The following is a 17,361-nucleotide window of genomic DNA, read 5'->3' on the forward strand; positions in this document are numbered from 1 at the left end:
ATATTTATTTATTATCCATCTCTCCCACTAAAATATATAAGAAGCTTGTCAGTATTGTTCACTGTTGAATCCTCAGTGCCTGAATCATTATCTAGCATATAGTAAATGAATACTTTTTTTGGTTGAATGAGTGAATATTTATAGATAAGTTGGCAGTTAGAAAGGAGAGACTATGGGGAAATTTTTAGCTAATGCTTTCTATTATATTTTAAGTAGAAAAAGAGGCAATCTGTGGTAAATGAGGGTGATGGTTAGGGGAGTTTTAAAATCAACCTCTGTGAAGACTTAAAATTGGAAGTAAAAGGACTGCCCAGATTTTTTGAAGCCCAGGTGAGGTTGAACTTTCCCTGTTTTGAACTCCTATTGATATAACATATGTAAAGCATTCAACACACTGACACATAGTAGGCCTTACGTAAGTGTTAGTTGCCTCTCTCCCCCTTCCTCTGATAGCATCAGGCATTTTATCACTTACTTATTTAAAGCATGTTGTCTCAATATTTCCATATTGTTTACTTCTTGATAACATAGACCATGTTTTATATTTCTTTTCTATTCTTAACTCCCTTCACTCTTTGACACGATAATAATGACAATAGAAACATGAGTGAACTTGTGTATAGTGTTTTGTAATTACAAAGCCCTTTTACATGAATTATCTCATTTTATCTTTAGAACAACATCATAAGTATTATTATGAGCTTTTGATAGGTGAGGAAACTGGAGCTCAGAAGGATATAAAGATATATTCTAGGGTTCGCAGCAAACAAATGGATGAACTGAATTCCAAATCTTGCTAGGTAGTAGACCTCAATACACACCAACTGACTGAATCTGTGAGATATTATAGAAAGTGGATCTTATAGTGGATGGAATTAGTAGACTAGTGAAGTGAGTCAGAGGCAATGCCAGCAGATGCTGGGGCCTTTTAAATAGTAATATATAAACTGAGAAGAGAAACTAGGATGGGGATTAAATAGTGAGTTTGGATTTTTACATGTTAATTTTCATATTGCTGGGATATTAAAGAGGAGATGAGCTATAGGACAATGATTCCTTCCTCCTTTCCCTCATTCTGACCATTCTCTGTATAGCAACCCTGTTTTAAAAATACAGCTCTGATCTTGTTACTCCCCTGGTTAAGATCCTTCAGTAGCTTTCTGTTGCGCTTAGGGTAAAATTCAAAGTCGAACCACATTTTACAAGATCTTCCATGATCTACTCCCTGCCAATTGCTACCGTCTTCCCTCTGGTCTCATTCTTCCTCTTGTCCACTATGGTTCAGTCACTCTTTCTTTCTTTCAGTTCCTCAAATCTAGCTCTTTGCTTAACTCCTATGCATCCCTCACTTCTCAGCTTACATGTCACTTCCTTCCAATCTAATGTAGTCATCCTGTTCCTTTACTTTTCCCTCAAAGTACTTACCACATTTTATAATTTTATATTTATTTGTCTGATTATCTGCTTAAGGCCTGTCTCTCCCACCAGACTGAAGGTAAGGAACACATGTATTTTGTTTGCCTCTATATGTCTGCACTTAGAGCTGTGCTTGATACATAGTATTCTTTTGATAAATATGTTTTTATTTAATGAATGAACCCAGACTTCTTGACTATGAACCCAAAGCTATTTCCAACAGCCTAGATTGCCTTTGACAAATGGCACTTTTTTATGTAAAGAAAAGAGTGGAATTTAGTCTTTATTTCCAGGAAACTGCAGAATTCACCTAGTTCAAGTTCCACATAAAAATAAGAATCCCATCAGAGAGACGGGTGGGAGGGAGTTGAACAGTGTGTCTAGTTTGGAACTGTTTAATTTACCTGAGTAGTAAAAAGTGCTGCATTACAAATCACATCTAAAAAGTGATCTTACTAAAAAAACAGTAGGACAGATTTATACTCAACATGGTATGCAACAAATGACTTCAGCTGTAAAATCTAAAACTGAAAGTCCCAGTAGTACAATCCTGAACTGTAGCCATCACAGGTAGATTTTGGCATCACATTCTTATCCTTTTCTTCCTCTACAGAAACATACTTCTCAGTCAAGCTTAATGAAATTTTGTACACAGACTTGTTTTCACAGTTTTAAAGAGCTTCAGTTTTATCTAGGTCTTCATACTCTTTAATCAGTATACTAAGAATTTTTTATTCAGTTTTAGCTAGTTTCTCAGCAGCCATAAAGGTATTTGAAATGGCATCCAGAATAACCAGAACAATCATGATATCTTTTGCAGTTACAAGATTTTTAGTGGTTCTGTCATGCCACATGGATATGGTATACAATCTGTTCAGTGGTTCCTTCACTTCTATGTTTGGTGACTAGCCATACATCTTTGTGTATCTTCAAATCTGCCTTCAAGAGAAGGTCAACAAGGCCAACAAGGAATGGATATAGCAAGAAATGGGACTTCCTTTATTTGTTCCTGACAAGCAGCTGTGATTGTTGACATTCTCCATGCAGCCTTCTTCTGAATATTAATTTTCGCCTTACTTAGAAGGCTGGGAAAAACTGAAAGTGCTCCTACATTTACTACAACATAAGTTTATCCATCTGTTCTGTGACAGTATTTCCTGTGGCTCTTAAGGCTGGAGTCATATTTAGCAACTCAGTAGCTCCTAGAAGCTTTATAAGCTTTTTAAGCTCTCATTTTTACAGCTGTATCAATTAGTTCATTTGGGCCATCAGTAAGGTAGGACATAGCTCAGCAAATATCTCTAAATAATTTTAGATAATCATGATGCAGTAGATGAACTAAAGTGGGAAGAATTTGCTTAACATTATCTAAGGAGGGAATAGAATTCTTATTACAGCAACGACTTGAGAGTGTCTAAGTAAGACTGTAAATAACCATATGGTAAAGATGACTATACAGGAACTGCAAGTAGAATTAACAAAGTATTTCTTACACCATTCTTGATAACCAAATCATTGGAAGTGGACCATTACTTGCAATGTTTCCTAGAGCCCATATAGCTTATTCACGGATGTGTGAATGGAAAGATGCTAACAGAGCAATGAATGCTGATATAGCGCTTCCATCTACTACAGCCTTGGTCTATTCTGATTTCCCAAAATTGATATTTAGAGAGTGTGCCTAAGGAGATTAAAATTCAATAGGACTACAATCAGAGAAAGGTACACATTTTGGAATGAAACCAACCTGGATTATATTGTGTATAGAAGGCTGTTTTCCCATACAGAAAAGTTTTTTAGTAACTTGGGTAGCTTGGAGTTGGCTTCACAAATTATTGTTATTTGTGTCTTTCACAGTGTCATCAACAGAACAACATACAAAGCCCTAGTTGCTATGGTTTTCCTGTAGTGGAGAAGTAGCAGCATCACGAAAAGAGCTTACATTTATTTCTTCTTTTCAGTATCTGGTCACCTTTCTTAGCTTTCCTCAATTTCATAATAACTTCTATACACTACTGTCTTATTTCTGTTCTGTCTTTCCCTTTGTTCTCCAACCTGTTAATGTGGGCAATTAGCTAATTAGCATTCCCATTGGTGGACATGTTACTAGACTAAATGAGAGAAAGCTAGAAGATAGTTGTGGATCTGCTCAGGTTTTATGGGTAACAGCATCACCCGTTGGGTTAACACTCCCTAGATGGCTGAAAAATTATAATTTTAAATTCTAAACTATAAAGTGTTCAGAGATTGTTTTTTAATTTTCTGATGATAAAAGACTCTATAACTGTATGGTGGGAAAATACATTTCTAGTTAAAGAGGAGATTATTTAAGGGAGAATAATATCCATCAAAGAGGAGAAAAAGTAATTTGGACAGTATTTTGTAGTCAAGTCTATGGGTAAATTAGCAATTTGAGATTGAACTAGAATTATGTGCTTTATTTCCTGTTCCTTCTACCATGCTATCCTTTTTGAAAATCATAGTAATAATGAGGGTTGGTATTTATTATAAAATAATCATTATTATTGACAGAGAACTTTAGCTTTAAAATATATGTAAAGAGACAGTACAAATTCATATAAACAAACTGTGGATGTTGTTTTCCCTGACTTGTAAGCAAAGTAAAACTTAAGGTGGGTACGCAAAATACAGTTAAGATTTAAGTTACCAAATGGCAGCCTAAAACTTTTGAGAGATATTTTCCTGGCTATAAAAAGAGCTCAGTTTCTAGAAGAGAAGTACATAGTCAATGTTAACAAAATTAGCTAAAAACATATCCCCTTTCCTTCTTTATTTCCTAGCTGTGTTTCACTGGATTGTCCTTATATTTGAATTTGAGGAACCATAAGCAAGCTGTTATCTGCTGCTCGTTTCTTGCTCCATTTGGTTTGTAGCTTCTGTATGCAAGCTTTTGGGGAGGTGCAAAATCTACTTTTTAAGGCAATTTAATCTTAGTATTTCACAGTTCATAACTACTATTTTTTCAGCCTTAAAACTCACAGTAATCCATTACCTGTCTAGCCTTATTAGAGAATAAGTTATTCTACATAAGACTGTATTTTAGGAACTGAAGATTTCCACTTCGTAGAAAAAAAATTATTCTAACAATTTTTGAAGGCTAACTATTAAAATATTAGGTTTTTTAAATAGAAAATACCAAATATATTTTTACTTTTTCTTGTTCAGCAGGATTATCATTATTAGCATGCATTATCTGTCTTTCCTGGTTTCTCTCTTGTTTCATAGCTGTCACTTGTTATTGTCCTTTACCCACTTCTAGCTTGTTTTATCTAATCTAGCACTTACCAGGAAAAGAGATAACCAAAATGTTGAAGAGTTAAATGTTAATAAAACTTAATAGGCTTGAATGAGAGTCAAAGGTCTCCTTTGTATTAATAATAATAATAGTAATAATAATAATAGTTGCCATTTACTGAGCACTTATTATGTTCCAGGCACCATGCTAAATGCTATAAGTACATTATATTATTTAATCTTTGCAATAGCCCTATGAGATAGGTGTTACTATTCCCATCTTACAGATAGAGAAACTGAGGTCCAGAAAGGTTAATTGAGTTGCTCAAAGTCACATAGCTAGTAAATGATAGAGCTGGATTTCAAACATAAGCTGGTCTAACAACGTCAAATCATTCATACATATATATTTATATAAAATATATGTAGTAGTATGATTATTTGCTTAGTAATTATCTTCCCCAACTAAACTATAAACTCTATGAGAGCATTGACCATATCTGTTTTGCTCAACATTGTATCTCCAGCATCTAGCACAGTGTCTGGCATGTACTAGAGAGTCTATGTATATTTGATGTATTAATGAATGACAATAAAGTCCAACCAGAGGGGTGAATTAATCACACTTAGTTTGTGGCACGTTATAATCATTTATCTGTGTAAGGACTATCAGTTGCTTTTTTAATTTTTATTTGTTCCCTTTTATGTCCGTTCTCTACTCTCTCTTCCACCCTCCATAGGATGCCATTCTAATGTGTTTGATGTATTCTTTTTTATGTATGAGTTCTTATAAATTTGTATATGTGTGCATTTATTTTTAAATTTATATAAATAGTATTGCACCATATTAATTCAGTGCTTACCATGCAACCAGTATTTAAAGCACTAGAGGCATAGCGGTGAGCAAAACAAAATTATAACAATTATAGCAATCTCGAAGAAAATATATATCTTATTCTGTTTCTTCTTTTCTTTTACTCAGCACTGTTTTTAATATCTATCCACATTTCCATGGGTATACCTAGTCCTTTGTTTTGCCTGCTGCCTGATATTCCATACTCTACATCTACTACATTTTATTTATTCCCTCCTTCAGTATTAGATACCTAGTTTATTTCTAACACCCTGACACCACAAACACTTTGCAATGAACATCCCTATACATGTCTCCCTACTGTGTGAGAATTTCTCTGATATATATATATGTACGTATACATATATACATATATATGTGTGTGTGTATACACACACACACACACATACACACATACATCAGAGTGGGATCACTGGGTCCATAGTGTATATATTAATTTAATTTGAGCAAATGGTGCCAGATTGCTCTCCAGGATGGCTTCACCAGCAGTGAGTGAGAGCTCCTATCTCCCCCAAATCCCCCCTAATACTTGTCTCTATACAGCTTTCTAATTTTTGCCAATCAGATTACTATGAAGTGATAGCTCATTGTTTTGGTGTATATTTCTCAAATTGCTAATGAGTTTGAACATCTTTTCATATACTTTCAGTTTTTCTTTTGTGAAATCCTGTTCACATTTGCTAGTTATTCTATTGGAGTTAATCATCTTTTTTGCTGATTTATAGAAGCTCCTTAAATATAGTCTAGATTATAGTTTCTAGTAGTTATCACAAATGTTTGACTAAAGAATGATGAAAAAGTCTAAGCTTTTTATTGTTGTACTATACTACCTGATTTTGTAACAAAGCTGTGTTGTTTAGATTGCTATCTCAGGGGCTTAATTACAAGACTTTTTTCTCTTTCCTGTTGATTACAGTTGCCTTAAGTCTGACCTCCCAATAGGTAGAGTGTATATTATACTTTTACTTTTGTCTGTTTTGAAATTCTTAACATACCTTAACAATTTATAATGAAAGACATATTTAAAAATATTTTTGGAACTTAACAAAATTGTTCTAAAATTCTTTTTGGAAGAATAAATAGGCAGGATTAGCCAAGAACAGTTTGGAAAAGATGAGTAATGAGGGGAGTTTCTCTTATCAGATATTAAAATAAATTTTATCTACTACTTAATGAGTGAGGTCATATGGTATTTGACCTTCTCCCTCTGACTTATTTCACCTTGCATAATACCTTCAATGTCCATCCATGTCACAAATGGCTGGATTTCATCATTTCTTATGGCTGAAGAGTATTCCATTGTGTATATATACCACATCTTCTTTATCCATTCATCCCTTGAATAACAACAGCAAACAAACACATAGAGACAGAGATTGGATTGGTGGTTACCAGAGGGAGGAGGGTGAAAGGGATAATTAGGCACATGTGTGGTGATGGGATTGTAATAAGTATTTGGGTGGTGAACATGAGAACATGATATAATCCATGCAGAAATAGAAGTATAATGATGTACACCTGAAATTTATACAACGTTATAGACCAATGTTACCACAATAAGCCAAAAAAATAAAAATAAAATAAAATAAATTTTAAAACTAGACTACTCCAAATAATGTAGTACTGGAATAAGAACTGACAGGCTAATCAATGAATAGAATATTTAACTGAGAAAGAAACCCTAGTATATCAGTTCACCAAATAATTTTTCAGTGCTTACCATACAATCAATATTTAAGGCACTAGAGACACAGCAGTGAGCAAAACAAAATTCCTGCTTTCATGGAGCCTACATTCTAGTGGTATATATGCTATACATAAATGCATATTTTTCTTTGATATGTAATGTATATATATACACATTTACTCTATGACTTAGATAAATGTATATGTATTTAATTTGTGGGAAAATACTTCACAAATCATTGGGAGAAAAGCAAGGAGTTTTCAACAAATGGTGTTAGTTCAATTAATTATTAGACAGAAAAAATGTTAAACCCTCACTCAAGCTAGGTGAATTAGGGCATTAAATGTTTAAGATGAAATTATACCAATCTAAAAGAAAATATAGATGAATAGTTATTGAAACTGCATGGGGAAAGATTTTAATTTTAATAACAGTAGATAAATGGTATCAATGGGGCCCAGTGGGGAGCTGAGCCTTTACCCCTACCTGGTATCAATGAAGCAAAATGAAGTGGTGTGAGTCAGGCTAGTTGATATTATGCTTACCCAACCCTTTATTTACCATTGGTGTCAGTGGGACCCAAAAGGAATCCAAGCCTCTACCTCTACCCAATATCAGCAAGGAGGAATGAGGTGGTGGGCGGTGGGTCTAGTTTGCATTATACTTCTCTCTCCTCCCCCAGTGTAGTGGGGTCAAGTATGAAGCTGAACTTTCACTTCTACCTTGTAACAACAAAGTGGTGTGAATCACTCTCAACTCCTCCTCTCCCACTTACACCCCTACTCAGAGGCAATGAGGTGGTGCATGTCAGGAGGGTGTCTCTGATTTTGCCAGGAAGGCATCAATGAGGCCAAAGGGATTGCTGAATTTCCACCCCACCTGTCTGAAACAAGGCAGTGGGAGTCAACATTCTTCTTTTGCTGGAGTGGTGCCAGTAAAGCCCAGCAGGAAGCTCAACATACACACCCATCCAGCCTACATACTACACATCAACAGGGAGACTGACTGCTAAAAAAGAAGGTTAAATAGGATCTAGAGTCTCATAATATCCAAATTATCCAAGATACAGTGAAAAACCATTCATGATGCCAAGAACCAGGAGATTCATGAATCGGATGAGTAAAAACAATCCACAGATACCAACACTGAGATGAATCAAATGTTGGAAATATCTGACAAGGATTTTAAAGCAGCCATCATAAAAAATGCTCATCAAGCAATTATAAATACTCTTGAAACAAAAGAAAACTAGAAAATCTCAGCAAAAAAAAAAATTATAAAAAGGAACCAAACAGAAGTTATAGACCTGAAAAATACAACAACAAAAACCTCTGCTGGATGGAATCAAGAGTAGAGGTGATAGAGGATAGAATCAGTGAACTTGAGGAAAGATAATTAGAATTTACTCAGTCTGAAAAATAAAGGGAAAATAAACTGAAAAAAATGAAAAGAGACCTGTGAGAAAGTAACAAAAGATTTAACACTTCTGTCTTCAGCATCCCAGAACTAGAGGAGGAGAGTAGGGCTCAAAACATACTATGAAGAAATAATGTAGCCAAAATGTGGAAACAACCTAAGTGTCCATTGATGGATGAATAGATACAGAAAATGTTATATATATATATATATATATATATATATATATATATACACACACACACACATATATAACAATATTCTATATATATAATCACACAAAAGAATATTATTCAGCCATAGAAAGCAGGAAATCCTGCCATTTGTGACAATATGGATGAACCTTGAGTTTATTATGCTAAGTGAAATAGATCAGTGGGAGAAAGACAAATACAAAGATCTCACTTATATGTAGAACCTAAAAAGTCAAACTCATAAAAAGAGTGGATTTGTGGTTGCCAGGGGCTGGGGGTGTGGGGGAAATGGGGAGACATTGTTCAAAGTACAACCTTTCAGTTGTAAGATGAATAAATGCTGAGGATCTAATATGTAGCATGGTGACTATAGCTAGCGATACTGGATTCTATACTTGAAATTTGGTAAGAGAGTAGATCTTAAATGTTCTCACCACACACACTGAAAAGATAACTATGTGAGATGATGGATGTGTTAAATAACCTTATTGTAATCATTTCACAATATACACATATATCAAATCATTACAATGTGTACACCTTAAACTTACACAATGTTATTTGTCAATTATACCTCAATAAACTTGGGGAAAAAAGAATAAATAATGGCTGAAAACTTCCCAAATTTGGCAAAAGATATAAACCTACAGATTCAAGAAGCTAAATAAATCTCAAATAGTTTAAACCTAAAAGAAGTCCACACTAAGACACATAAAAGTTAAACTTCTGAAACCTCTTTACAAAGAAAAATTCTTGAAAACAGTGAGAGAAAAATGTCACTTTACCCATAGGGGAAAAACAATTTCTAATGGCATCGGATTTCTCAATAGAAAACATAGATGCCAGAAGGAAGTGGCACAACATTTTTCAAGTGCTGAAAGAAAAGAACTGCCAACTGCAAATCCTATATCTGGCAAAAATATCATTCTGGAATGAACGGAAATTTTCTAATGAAGGAAAAGTAAGAATTTGTTTTTAGCAAACCTACCCTTAAAAAAATGACTAAAGAAAGTTCTCAAAACAAAAAGGAAATGATAACAAAAGAAGGATTTAAACTTCATAAAGGAAAGACATCAGAATGGATAAACCTAGAGCTAAATACAATAGACTATCCTCATGAGTTTTTAAAATCATATTTGATGATTGAAAGCAAAAATCATAGCACCATTTGGTGTGATGCTCAAAATATGTAGAAGAAATACTTAAGACAATTATATTTGAAAAATGGGGAGGCTAAAGGAAATAAGGTTTCTGTCTTCACTTGAAGTGGTAAAATGTTGATGCCAGCAGACTGTGATGTTACCTATGTATCTTTTAATATCTAGAGCAACCACTAAAGATACTATACAAAGTGATATACTCTAAAACACTACAAATAAATCAAATCGGAATCCCCCTAAATTCCAAATGAGCACAGCAAGGATAGAAAAGAAGAGAATAGAGAAATGAGAACCTGGGGAAACAAACAGCAAATAGTGAAATGACAAAGCCCTAACATATCACCAATTACCTTAAATATAAATGACCTAAATACATCATTTAAAACACAGAGATTGGAGGAGAGGGGAAGTCAAGATGGCAGTGTAGGCAGACTCTGAACTCACCTCCTCCCACGGACACAGACAATTTACAACTACTCGTGGAAAAAATTACCCCTCAGAGAGAACTGAAAACTGGATAAGAGGAACTCCTGCAACAAATGATAATCCCAATTCAGGTGGAAGAGGCAGAAATTCCCTTCTAGAGAGAAAAAATGCCACCTTCACAAGCTACAGCACTTCCTGGCTGCCTCGGAGCAGCCCAAAGGTATGTAGCCTTCCCTCGAGGAGTGGGGACTTGAGCCGAGGAGCACCCCGGCAGTAGCCATTTTTTGGACCCAGCACAATGAGTGGCATAATATCTGACTTTGCTTGCTACTTAAACATTGGGGAGTACCCCCAGAAAAGCTGGTTCACAAAGAAATTAAAACCGGCTCTTAAAGGACACATGCAGAAACTCACCCATTTCAGAAAGCAACCTAAAATCACCTGAAAGAAAGGTGCAAGGTGCTTTGCTGATAAGAGCCTCACAGATAGGCTCTGAGTGCATGTCAGTGAGAGGTGAGACCTCTCCAGGGACTGGGACATTGGCAGTGGCCATTGTTGTGGCCTGCTGTGGGCATGCTGACACAGACACTAGCAGACACCATTGGAGTTTTCCCTGGGGCCTGCTAGCCCAGGGTCTGCCCCACTCACTAGAGCACTGATTTAATCCACCTCAGCCAGGACAGCAGCCCAACCTAGGGACTTGCCCCACCCAACAAAAAGTCCTTGGGCAACTGATGGGCCTGCTAAGTGAGCTGCCTGGATTCTCTACCGCCTGGCAACTGGGTCCATCTCTATGGAGCAGGGCTTGCGCAAGGAGTGGGTGGAGAGTGTCAGGCAGTGGTGGAGTGTGTGGGGTCCCGCCTTGGAGAGACTGGGTCCACTTCAGGAGGTCAGGGCATGCACACGGGGAAAGATTGTGTTGACTGTGTGTGTGGACCTGTGGGTGGCAGGTCTTGTCAGCTGCAGAAGACTTGTGCTTCTCAAAGATCCAAATAGGGGGTTTGCCCCACCTTTCAAAGCCTGAAACAAATCACTGCTCCCCTTCCTGAGGCCAGCCCCACACAGCTGAAATCCTCAGAGAGCTGACAAGACACCTAAAGGCTGAAGGCTTATGGCAATTGTAAGCCCCTGAGCCTAACAACCTGCTACACTGGGGGCCTACTCACTTAATAGAAATACTGCAACAGGAATGCGCTATTAGAACTTGTGGCCAACTGTGCTGGGCTACTTTAAATGTCAATGGACTAAATGCTCCAATTAAAAGGGATAGGGTGGCTGATTGGATAAAAAAATAAGACCTATATATATGCTGCAAACAAGAGACACACTTCAGACCTAAAGACACTCACAAACTGAAAGTGAAGGGATGGAAAAAGATACTGCATGAAAAGGGCAATGAAAAGAAAGCTGGGGTAGCAATATGCATATCAGGCAAAATAGACTTTAAAACAAAAACTGTAACAAGAGAAAAAGAAGGGCACTACATAATGATCAAGGGAACAATACAACAAGAGGATATAACACTTGTAAATATCTATGTACCCAACACAGGAGCACCTAAATATATAAAGCAATTATTAACAGACATAAAAGAAATAATACCACAATAATAGTAGGGTACTTTAGCACTCCACTTACACCAACGGACAGATGATCCAAACAGAAGAACAATACAGAAACATTGGCCTTAAATGACACACTAAGACAGATGGACCTAGTAGATATATACAGAACATTCCATCCAGAAACCAAAGGATACACATTCTTTTCAAATGCACGTGGAACATTCTCCAGGATTGATGGCATGTTAGGCCACAAAACAAGTCTCCATAAATTTAAGAAGATTGAAATAATACCAAGCATTTTTTCTTACCACAACACTATGAAACAAGAAATCAACAATAGGAAGAAAATAAGAAAAGCCCCAAATACATGGAGATTAAACAAAATGCTACTGAACAATGATTGGGTCAACGAAGAAATCACAGGAGAAATCAAAAAATACATGGAGACAAATGGAAATGAAAATACAAAGTGCCAGAATGTTTGGGATAAAGCAAAAGCGGTTCTAAGAGGGAAGTTTATAGCAATAAAGGACTATCTCAACAAAGAAGAAAAATCTCAAATAAATAATCTAATAATGCACCTAAAGGAATTGGAAAAAGAAGAACAAACAAGCCCAAAATCAGTAGAAGAAGGGAAATAATAAAAATCAGAGCAGAAATAAATGAAATAGAAACTAAAAAAACAATATAAAAAATTAATAAAAACAAGAGCTGGTTCTTTGAAAAGATAAACAAAATTGACAAAGCTTTAGGTAGACTCACCAAGGAAAAAAGAGAGAAGGCTCAAATAAGTAAAATCAGAAATGAAAGAGGACAAATTACAATGGACACCTCAGAAATACAAAAGATTATAAGAGAATACTATGAAAAGCTATATGCCAACAAATTGGACAATCTGGAAGAAATGGATAAATTCTTAGAATCACACAACCTTCCAAAACTGGATCAAGAAGAAATAGAGAATTTGAAGAGACCTATCACCAGTAAGGAGATTGAAACAGTAATCAAAAATCTCCCCAAAAATAAAAGTCCAGGACAAGACAGCTTCCCGGGTGAATTCTGCCACATATTCAAAGAAGACTTAATACTTATCCTTCTCAAACTCTTCCAAAAAATTGAGGTGGGGGGAAGCTCCCTAACTCATTCTACGAAGCCGACATTACCCTGGTACCAAAAGCAGACAAGGACAACACAAAAAAAAGAAAATTACAGGCCAATATCACTGATGAACATGGATGCAAAAATCCTCAGCAAAATACTAGCAAATCGCATACAACAATACATTAAAAAGATTGTACACCATGATCAGGTGGGATTTATTCCAGGGATGCAGGGATGGTTCAACATTCGCAAATCAATCAACGTAATACACCACATTAATAAAATGAAGTATAAAAATCACATGATCATCTCAATAGATGCAGAGAGATCATTTGACAATATACAGCATCCATTTATGATAAAAACCTCTGAATAAAATGGGTATAGAAGGAAAGAACCTCAACATAATAAAGGCCATATATGACAAACCCACAGCTAATATCATCCTCAATCGTGAAAAACTGAAAGCTATCCCTCTAAGAACAGGAACCAGACAAGGATGCCGACTCTCACCACTCCTATTTAACATGGCATTGGAGGTCCTGACAAGAGCAATCAGGCAAGAAAAAGAAATAAAAGGGATCCAAATTAGAAAGGAAGAAGTGTAACTGTCAGTATTTGCAGATGACATGATTTTATATATAGAAACCCTAAAGAATCCACCAAAAAACTTTTAGAAGGAATAAAGGAATACAGTAAAGTTGCCGAATACAAAATCAGCATACAAAAATCAGTTGCATTTCTGTATAGTAACAACGAAATACCAGAAAGAGAAAGTAGAATACAATCCCATTTACAATTGCAACAAAAAGAATAAAATACCTAGGCATAAACTTAACCAACGAGGTGAAAGACCTGTACCCTGAAAGTATAAAACATTATTGAAAAAAATTGAAGAAGACACAAAAAAATGGAAAGATATTCAATGCTCTTGGATTGGAAGAATTAACATCGTTAAGATGTCCATACTTCCTAAAGCAATCTATACATTCAATGCAATCCTTATCAAAGTTCCCACTACATTTTTCACAGAAATAGAACAAAGAATCCTAAAATTTATACAGAACAACAAAAGACCCTGAATACGTAAAGGAATCCTGAGAAAAAAGAGAACAGCTGGAGGTATCACATTCCCTGATTTCAAAATATACTACAAAGCTATAGTAACCAAAATAGTATGGTACTGGCACAAAAACAGACACACAGATCAATGGAATAGAATCGAAAGCCCAGAAATAAACCCACACATCTAATGACAGCTAATCTTTGACAAAGGAGCCAGGAACAACCAATGGAGAAAGGAAAGTCTCTTCAACAAATGGTGTTGGGAAAACTGGATAGCCACATGCAAAAAAATGAAAGTAGACCATTACCTTACACCATACACAAAAATTAACTCAAAATTGGTTAAACACTTGAAGGTAACACATGAAACTTCTAGAAGAAAACATAGTACGATCTTCGATATCGGTCTTAGCAACATATTTTCAAGCACCACGTCTGACCGGGCAAGAGAAACAATAGAAAAAATAAACAAATGGGACTACAACAAACTAAAAAGCTTCTGCACAGCAAAGGAAACCATCAACAAAACGAAAAGACAACCTAACAATTGGGAGAAGATATTTGCAAACCATATTTCTGATAAGGGCTTAATCTCCAAAATATATAAAGAACTCATGCATCTCAACAACACAAAAACTACCAACCCAATTAAAAAATGGGCAAAAGACCTGAACAGACATTTCTCCAAAGAAGATATACAGATGGCCAACAGACACATGAAAAGATGTTCAAAATCACTAACTATCAGGGAAATGCAAATCAAAACTACAATGAGATATCACCTCACGCCCGTCAGAATGGCTATAATTAACAAGACAGGAAACAACATGTGTTGGAGAGGATGTGGAGAGAAGGGAACTCTCATACACTGCTGGTGGGAGTGCAAACTGGTGCAGTCACTATGGAAAACAATATGGAGATTCCTCAAAAAATCAAGGATAGAACTACCATATGATCCAGCTATTCCACTGTTGGGTATTTATCCAAAGAACTTGAAAACACCAATTTGTAAAGGTACATGCACCCCTGTGTTCATTGCAGCGTTATTCACAATAGCCAAGACTTGGAAGCAAGCTAAGTGCCCATCAAGGGACGAATGGATAAAGAAACTGTGGTATATATACACAATAGAATACTACTCAGCCATAAGAAACGGTGAAATCCAGCCATTTGTGACAACATGGATGGACATTGAGGGTATAATGCAAAGTGAAATAAGTCAGAGGGAGAAGGTCAAATACCGTATGATTTCCTTCATTAAGTAGTAGATAATAACAACAATAAACAAAAACATAGGGACAGAGATTTGATTGGTGGTTACCAGAGGGGAAGGGGGGAGGGAGGAGGGTGAAAGGGATAATTCGTTACCTGTGTCTGGTGATGGGTTGTAATTAGTATTTTGGTGGTGAACATGATGTCATCTATGCAGAAATAGATGTACAATGATGTACACCTGAAATTTTTACAATGTCATAAACCAATGTTACTGCAATAAACAAAAAATTAAAAAAAAAATGGGCAAAAGACCTTAACAGACATTTTTCCAAAGAAGATATACAGATGGCCAACAAGCACAGGAAAAGATGTTCAACATCATTAACTATCAGGGAAATGCAAATCAAAACTACAATGAGATATCACCTCACGCCCATCAGAATGGCTATAATTAACAAGACAGGAAACAACAAGTGTTGGCGAGGATGTGGAGAGAAGGGAACTCTCATACACCGCTAGTGGGAGTGCAAACTGGTGCAGCCACTATGGAAAACAGTATGGAGATTCCTCAAAAAATTAAAGATAGAACTAACATACGATCCAGCTATTCCACTGCGGGGTATTTATCCAAAGACCATGAAAACACCAATGCATAAAGATACATGCACCCCTGTGTTCATCGCAGCATTATTCACAATAGCCAAGACTTGGAAGCAAGCTAAGTGCCCATCACGGGACGAATGCATAAAGAAGATGTGGTATATATACACAATGGAATACTACTCAGCCATAAGAAACGATGAAATCCAGCCATTTGTGACAACATGTATGGACAATTCGGGTATTATGGAAAGCGAAATAAGTCAGAGGGAGAAGGTCAAATACTGTATGATTTCCTTCTTTAAGTAGTAGATAATAACAACAATAAACAAACACATAGAGACAGAGATTGGATTGGTGGTTACCAGAGGGGAAGGGGGGAGGGAGGAGGGTGAAAGGGATAATTAGGCACGTGTGTGTGGTGATGGATTGTAATTAGTATTTGGGTGGTGAACATGAGAACATGATGTAATCCATGCAGAAATAGAAGTATAATGATGTACACCTGAAATTTATACAATGTTATACACCAATGTTACCACAATAAACAAAGAAAATTAAAAAAATGAAAGAGATTGGCAGCTGGATTAAAATAAAATGATACAACACTATGCTGTCAAGAAAAAATTCATATACAACAGCATAATTAAGTTGAATGTGAACGGTTGGGGAAAGATGTACCATGCAAACATTAATCAACAAATAGCAAGAGTAGGGGCTGGCCCCATGGCGTAGCCGTTAAGTGTGGGCGGTGGCCCGAGGGTTCGCAGGTTCAGATCCTGGGCACGTACGGACACACCATTTTTTAAGCCATGCTGTGGCGGTGTCCCATATAAAGGAGAGGAAGATGGGCACGGTTGCTAGCCCAGGGCCAATATTCTTCAGCAAAAATGGGGAAGATTGGCATCAGATGTTAGCTCAGGTTTAGTGTACTTCACCAAAAAAAAAAAAAAAAAACTTAAAAAAAATAGCAAGATTGGCCATATTAATCTCATATACAGTAGACTTCAGAGCAAGTAAAATTCAAGAGGGACATTACATAATAATATAAATGTTCAACATACCAGGAAGGCATAAAGATCTAAAATATATAAAGAACTCTCAAAAACCCAATATAAAAAAAAATTGAATCTAATTAGAAAACAATCAAACGTGTGAACAGACATTTCACTGAAGAGGATATCCAGACATCAATGAAGTCCATGAAATGATGTTCAACATCATTAGCTCTTACTCCTCTGGCTCTTGCCAGTGTGTGTTCGCTCATCCTTGTTGCTCTTTGGGAGTGTAATCGCTTTCTTTCCTTTTTTTAGTCCCAGCGTGATTTAACCCTCATTATTAGGCTGGAAGCCAATAGAGGAGATGGGGGCAGCTCTTCAGGGGGCAT

At 36.2% G+C, this 17,361-nt stretch overlaps 1 pseudogene; it reads right to left on the reverse strand.

Annotated features, from left to right (window-relative positions):
* Window positions 1-1,924: 1,924 nt before the first annotated feature.
* On the reverse strand, window positions 1,925-3,518 carry LOC131400281 (importin subunit alpha-1-like; annotated as a pseudogene).
* Between the last annotated feature and the right edge of the window lie 13,843 nt (window positions 3,519-17,361).

Source organism: Diceros bicornis, chromosome X (assembly GCF_020826845.1).
Source record: "Diceros bicornis minor isolate mBicDic1 chromosome X, mDicBic1.mat.cur, whole genome shotgun sequence".
Lineage (NCBI taxonomy): Eukaryota > Metazoa > Chordata > Mammalia > Perissodactyla > Rhinocerotidae > Diceros > Diceros bicornis.